The 7,469-nt window shown below is 39.5% G+C and overlaps 1 non-coding gene across 1 annotated transcript; it reads right to left on the bottom strand.

Moving 5' to 3' along the window:
- Window positions 1-428: 428 nt before the first annotated feature.
- On the bottom strand, window positions 429-539 carry LOC126010712 (U6 spliceosomal RNA). The gene has a single exon (XR_007496725.1). It is a non-coding gene; the product is annotated as a U6 spliceosomal RNA (small nuclear RNA).
- Between the last annotated feature and the right edge of the window lie 6,930 nt (window positions 540-7,469).

The following is a 7,469-nucleotide window of genomic DNA, read 5'->3' as shown; positions in this document are numbered from 1 at the left end:
CATACATGTAAGACTATAGAGCTACAACCTTTCTAGCTGTTGTAATGATCATAAGTGTCACACTCAGTTGAAGCACAAAAGTTAAATTGTAATGTCTTACCTTGAGCTCACACTTGCCACTAGTGAACACACATCCTACCTATGGTATTTTTTCACAGCACATGGATTAAGGTGCTTGACTCGTGGTTACAGTCAGTCATGGTTTGAATCCATAGCAGCAAAACATATAATCCCCTTGAAATACTGTCAGAGCTGACTTCTGGTCCCTGAGCCAGAAGCAATTAAGCCCTAAGCACTCTAGGTTGTGGCCCAACACCTCCTTTCCTCTGAAGGAATATAAATGTGGCAGGAAAGATAGTATAGGGGTTCAGGTAGGCCAATACATAAAGCCAGTTTTGGGGGTTCTATCTCTGTTGTCCACATTTTTTTAAAATATGGAACGCTTCAACGAATTTGTGTGTCATCCTTGCGCATGGGCCATGCTCATCTTCTCTGTATCGTTCCAATTTTAGTATTATTGTGCTGCCCGAAGCAAGCACCTGTTATCACATTTTTAATAAAGCCTTTGAGCACCCACTTGGTAAGGCCCCAAAAATGAAGAAAGAAGACAAGAAAAAGAAAGAAGAAAGAGTGAATGAATAAAGAATTAAAAAAATGAGTGAATGAATAAAGAATTAAAAAAGAATGAGTGAATGAATGAAGAAAGAGAAAGAAAGAAAGAAAGAAAGAAAGAAAGAAAGAAAGAAAAAGAAAGAAAGAAAGAAAGAAAGAAGAAAGAAAGAAAGAAAGAAAGAAAGAAAAGAAAGAAAGAAAGAAAGAAAGAAGAAAAAGAAAGAAAGAAAGAAAGAAAGAAAGAAAAAGAAAGAAAGAAAGAAAGAAAGAAAGAAAGAAAGAAAGAAAGAAAGAAAGAAAAGAAAGAAAGAAAAAGAAAGAAAAAGAAGAAGAAGAAAGAAAGAAAGGAAGGAAGGAAAAAGGAAAGAAGGAAGAAAGAAGAAAGGAAGAAACAAAGAAGGAAGAAAGAAAAAGAGTGAATGAAAGGAAGAAAGAAAAAGAAAGAGTGAATGAAAGAAAGAATGAAAGAAACAAAGAAATAAAGAAGAAAGAAATAAGAAAATAAAAAGAAAGAGTGAATGAAAGAAGAAAGAATGGAAGAAACAAAGAAATAAAGAAGAAAGAAAGAAAGAAAAAGGAAGGAAGGAGGTAGGAAGGGAGAGAGGGAGGGAAGGAAAAGGTGAGGGAAGGGAGGAAGGGAAGGAAAGGAGAAAAGAAGGGAGGAAGGAAGCAAGGATGGGAGGGAGGAAGAAAGGGAGGAAGGGAGATGGGAAGGAAAGAAAGAAGGGAGGGAGAAAGGAAGGAAGGATAGAGGGAGGAATGGAGGAAGAAGGGAGGGAAGGAGGGACAGACGGAGGAAGGGAGGCGGAAGGAAGGAAAGGAGTAGAAAGGGAGGATGGAAGGAAGCAAGGAAGGAAGGAGGGAGGAATGGAGGAAGGAAGGGAGGATGAGAATGAAGAAGGAAGGGAGGGACGGATGGAGGAGGGAAGGGAGGAAAAGAGGGAGGAAGGAAGAAAGTGGGAAGGAGAAATGGAGGGAGGGAGGAAAAATGGAGAGAGGGAGGGAGAGAAAAAGAAAGAGGGAGGGAGGAAGGAAGAAAGGGAAGGAGAGAGGGAGGAAGGGGGAGTGAGGGATGGAGGGAGAGAGGGAGAAAAAAATGGAGAGAGGGAGGGATGGGGAAAGAAAGAGTGAGGGAGGGAGGAAAGAAGGGAGAAAGAAAGGAAGGGAGGAAGGATGGAGAGGGAGGGAGGAAGAGAGGGAGGAAGAAAAGAAGGAAGGGAGGGAGGAAGGGTGGGAGGGAGGAAGGAAGGAAAAGACAGAAAAGAAGAAGGGAAGGATGGAAGAGAGAAAGGAAGTAATCAGAAAATGAAGGAAAGGAGGGAGGAATCTAGTCAAGGAGAAAGGAAGGGAGAAAGGAAATAAGGATGGGAGGAAGGAAGGAAGGAAAGAAAGGAGGGAGGGAGGGAGGAAGGAGAGAAGGGAAGTATGGAGGAAGGGAGGAAGAGAGGGAGGAAAGAAGGAAGGATGAAAGGCAGGGAGGAAGGGTGGAAGAATGGAAGGGAGAAAGGAAGAAAAGGAGGAAGGCTGAGAATAAGTGAGGGAGGATGGAAGAGAGGAAGTGAGGGAGAAAGGAAGGGAGGAAGGAGTGAGGAAGGAAGGAAGGGAGAGAGGGAGGAAGGATGAAAGGGAGGGAGGAAGGAAGGGAGGGAGGAAGTGAGGGAGGAAAAAAGGAAAGAAGGACAGAAGAAAGGAAGGGAGGAAGGGTGGAAGAATGGAAGGGAGAAATGAACGAAAGGAGGAAGGATGGGAGGGAGTGAGGGAGGATGGAAGTGAGAAGGAAGTGAGGAGGAAGGAAGGGAGGAAGAAAAGATGGAATGGAGGGAGGGAGGAAGGGAGGAAAGGAGGGAGGAGGGAAGGAGGAAGGAAGAGTGGAAAGGGGAGAATGGAAGGAATAAATGGAGGATGGGAGGAAGGAAGGGAGAGAGGGAGGGAGGAAGAAAGAAAGGGAGGGAGGATGGAAGGAAGGAAGGTACAAAAGAAGGAAGGAAGGAAGGAAGGAGAGGAGAGAAGGGAGTGAGAAATGAAGGAAAGTAGGAAGGAAGGGAGAGAGGGTGGAAGAAAGAAAGGAAGAAAAGAAGGAGGAAGGAAGGGAGGAAGGGAGAGGGGAAGGGAGGAAAGAAGGAAGGATAGGAGGAATGGAGGGTGGAAGGAAGAGAGGGAGGGTGGAAGGGAGTGAGGGAGGGAGGAAGGAAGGAAGAAAGGAAGTGGATGGAGGGAAGGAGAGAGATATGAAGGAAGCATGGAAGGAAAGAGGGAGGAAGGGTGGGAGGAAGCAAGGAAGAAGGAAGAGAGGGAGGAAGAGAAAGAGGAAGAAAGGGAGGGAGGGAGAAAGGAAGGATGAAGGGTGGGAGGAAGGAAAGAAGGGAGTAAGGGAGGGAGGATGGAACGGAGGAAGGGAGGGAGGATAGAATGAAGGAAGGGAGGGAAGAAGGAAGGAAGGAAAGAAGGAAGGTAGGAAGGAGGGAGGAAGGAAGGGAGGGAGGAAGAAAGGAAGGAATAAAAGGGATAAAGGAGGGAGGAAGGAATAGAAGAGGAAGGGATGAGGGAGGTAGAGGAAGTGAGGAAGGAAAGACATCCTTGGCACAAATAGTATCATAAAGTAGAATAATTGATTTAAGATTTTAGCAATAGCACTGGATGAGAAAGTACTGCATTTGAACGAGGTGTTGAGTGATTTAGAGGTGTTCTTTTTCTTGCTATATGTAAAAGTGATAAGCAGAACCTCTATCCCTATGATGGTGAACCGTAAAGCAGCTGATCTGTGTCATGTTGGCAATAAGCAGAACCTACTTCCCTATCGTAGTGAATAGCGAAGTATCTGATCTGTATCATGTTTTCTTCAATAGCAGAAATTCTTTTCATATCTTTTCCTATTTTACACTTGAGCAGGATTTAGTGTTTCCTGAGAAAGCAGTCAATGGACTGAATAGAGATCCTGTCAATTCCCCTAAAATATTGATTCAACCCTTTTCCAAATAAAATGGATACATTTTTCAGAATTAAATCTGTAGGAACCCCAAATGTAGGGATACTTGGGAAACTGACCAAATATTTCTTCTGATTTAGCATTCCCTTTCTATTCATATAGCACTATTAGAGTACTTGTATAGTGAATACTATATGTAAATTTTAAAATATGTTTGGGAAGTTAGGTAGATAGGTCGGTGAACTACTGTAGAAACTCTACATACAGTAAGCCTAGAGTGCGATCTCTGGTTTTGAGCAACATCTGGAGCAACAGTTGAACACAAAACTGAGAATCCAGTGCCTTCTCAAATAGTGGGGTGCGCCCCCCCCTGGTGGGGGGGGGGACGAGGCTCCGTAAAGGAGGGCGCTTTTGACCTCCACAAACACTGTCGTAATAAGCTAAGCCCCATTGTTTATGTCTTGTATGTCTCTGGAGCTGAGGAGTATGCTGTGCTTTGCTTCAAAGCCCGCTTCGAAAAGCTATGCATTGCAAAACGTGCTCCCTTGTAGCCATTAATCCAGACATCACCTCTGATTAAAAAACCAGCTCAAACTATTTTATATATTTTTGTTTTGCAGATTAAAGTTCTTTTCTAATAAAGATACTATTACAGTCTCGCGGGGGAGGGGCGCGAAAATAATTGAGAAGCACTGGAATAGCCTCACCAAATAATTTATTGCTGAAATATGAATTTGTATTAAGACAGTATACATTAGCATTATGCATTATATTATGTCAAGTAGTATCACAAAGCCTGGAGTTCAAAGGTTTTCAAACATTAATGAAAAAAGTAATTTATTGAAATATTAAAGTTAGCCCTTCGAAAAGTAATTTAAGATTAAAATAAATTTGTTGCTTTTGTTTTCATTTTGTTTGGGGACCACACCAGGCAACGCTCAAAGGTTACTCCTGGATCTGCACTCGGGAATTACTCCTGGTGGTATTTAGGAAAACACACAGGATGCTTGGGAGCAAATCCAGGTCACCCAGAAGCAAGACAAATACTTTCCCACTGTACTATGGCTGCAGCCCAATAATTTTCTAAATAACCAAGATTCATATAATCTGACCCCCCTTTTATCCCTGTAAAAGCAATTTAGTAATTCTGATAATCATATAACATATAGTGGTAACAATTTTAATGTTATGCAAATTGTTAGAATTATAATGGACTTACTAAGATTAGGGAAAAAATGTTTTTGCTAAACTGAATTTAGGAAAAGAAAACAATCTATAGTAAGGTTTTAACTCTGTTCAGTAGTATTAATGATAAAATATTAAAAATAGAAATTACAGTATAACTACTTAGGCAACTTGGAGACAAAAGATCATAAAATAAACAGTTGCAAATTCTTTTATGATGTAGGAAAGGGAAGTATAAACAATGATAGAGATACTAATGATGGTCTGTGAATTATAAATTGATTAAATCTTTATTTTATCTTATTCAATGCTCACAAAAGTACTTCATGATCTAGCATACCTCTCTATAAAAAATTTCTTAGGAGCAATTTCTGAATTGTTGAGAATATAGATGTATGGAAGAAAAACACTGCCCGTGCCAAGATGACATCATTTCCCCCCCCTGGAGCTCCCTAGGTCTCCACTGTTAACTGACAAGTTTGCATTTTGGATGCATCCAATTGTTATTAAAGTTGTTATTCACCTAAAGTTCCTGAACTCATGCCTTATCACCCCATTATTTGATCATTCTTGTATTAGAACCCATGAACAAAAAACTATAGGTTGTGTAGAGGTATATGCTAGCAAAGACCTGGTCTGCAGAAAGCCATGAGATTTAGTAACTATGAACCTTTTCTTGGAGTTCCTTCACTTGAAAAATGACTTGTTTCTTATATATATTTTATGTGTCTTTGGGACTTGACAGAACTAACATAAGAAGTCAATAAGAAGTTTAAAGACTAGTTTATAAATTCTAATCTAATTCCAAGTTGCTTTTGGTTAGTAAAATTTACATATCCAAAGTTCATACTCTATCAATGGTCCTCAAACTACAGCCCGCGGGCCACATATTGTATTTATTCCCATTTTTGTTTCTTCACTTCTAAATAAGATATATGCAGTGTGCATAGAAATTTGTTCATAATTTTTGTTTTTACTATAATCTGGCTCTCCAACAGTCTGAAGGACAGTGAACTGCCCCCTGTTTAAAAAGTTTGAGGACCACGGCAAAATGATGGTGGCTAGAAATTCATTTACATTTGTCCAGCTTTCAAGTCAGTAGAATCTCCAACAAAACTATTTGTAAAAGAATAGAAAAAGAAAAGAACATTGATTGCTAATTTTTAAATAAAATAAGGGGACTTAACGTTGGATTTAAAATATCATCATCTCTTTAAAGTCTAAGATGCATTATATTATAAAAACTGTCCCTGAGTTGGACACAATTTATATGCATATAAATTATAGAATTGGTGGGACAATAGTCTTACCAATTATCCTTCATCTGAATTGAGGATATCATGAGTGAAAAGAATTATCTGTCAGGAAGAAATCTTGTGTTAACTCTCCTGGAAGTATATGATTAGTGGGAAATAAGGAAGTATTAGCTATTATGTTTTTAATCACAGGGGCTTTTTAGGGAAGACGAAGCAGATAATCCTTATTATAAATAATTTGATTATACCTGTTTGCTAACTGATTTTTATTTAGTTCAAGAAAAGTTTAGGGGGGCCAGAGAGGTGGCGCTAGAGGTAAGGTGTCTACCTTTCAAACTCTAGCCTAGGACGGACCAAGGTTCGATCCCCAGGCGTCCCATATGGTCCTTTCAAGCATGGAGCGATTTTTGAGCGCATAGCCAAGAGTAATCCCTGAGCGTCAATGGGTGTGGCCCAAAATCCAAAGAAAAGAAAAGAAAAGTGTAGGGAAGATGTTTACATGCATATTGACCTACAGTCAGCACCCTGGGCTATTCTGTACTACATTAAGGCAGGTAAATAAAGTATTTTCTTTTCTTGTTTTGTCTTAGTTTTTTATATTTGACCACACCCAGTGCTGCTCAGGGCTTACTCCTAGTTCTACAGTAATGGATAGTTCTTGATGGAACTCAGGAGACCATAAGATGGGTCGGGGATCAAATCAGGGTTAGCCACATGCAAAGTAAGTGCCCTAACCACTGCATAAATTTTTTTAAAGCATTCGAAAGAGCCAAGACTTAGTTGAGTTGTTGTTTTGATAAAGTAAATAAAAGTTAGCATATTGCTCTTATAATTTAGGGAGAACCAGTGAATGACTAACAAAAATGTCCACCAAATTTGCATAAAAGCAATACAGGACAGAGGTATTGAAGTAATACAAAGGGTAAAAATGTTACTGGTCTGAGGACAGAGTTCCTGTTCATCTCATATTTTATTCACCTCCTCCTTCCTCTCTATCTCACCAGAGAGAACATAAACTTCATTTCAAAAGGAAGTTTTGGCAGAAGAGTGTGATTGAGAAATATTTCACCTAATTCATCAGTATTAAGCATGTCAAAAATCAAACTTTCCCACACATTGTTATAAATCACTCTGTCTAAAACAATACAAAATATGCTATTCAAACGCAACATCAATTGCTATGAATTCCAAATGACCAAGCCAAAGTCAAATCAAAGCCTTGGAGGCAAATACAATTTCATGTTACTGTTTGAACAACTATAAATTTTGCAAAAATAATAAGGAACTATCTAGCATGGTAGAAAACTAAATAAAAAATGACCAGATCCAAGAAAAAAGTCCAAAAAATAAAACACGCTTTTTATTTATTCGGTAGTGTGTGAATGAAGCCATAAATAAATTCTAAGATTTCCACAGCATAACAAAACACAAAATTGTTGAAGGCCATTAAAGCCATTTGTCCCTACCATTGTATTGAACATGTTGAAACT

Source organism: Suncus etruscus, chromosome 5 (genome assembly GCF_024139225.1).
Source record: "Suncus etruscus isolate mSunEtr1 chromosome 5, mSunEtr1.pri.cur, whole genome shotgun sequence".
Taxonomy (NCBI): Eukaryota; Metazoa; Chordata; class Mammalia; order Eulipotyphla; family Soricidae; genus Suncus; species Suncus etruscus.
Note: the sequence above shows the minus strand (reverse complement) of the source record. Positions and strands in the feature narration are given on the sequence as shown.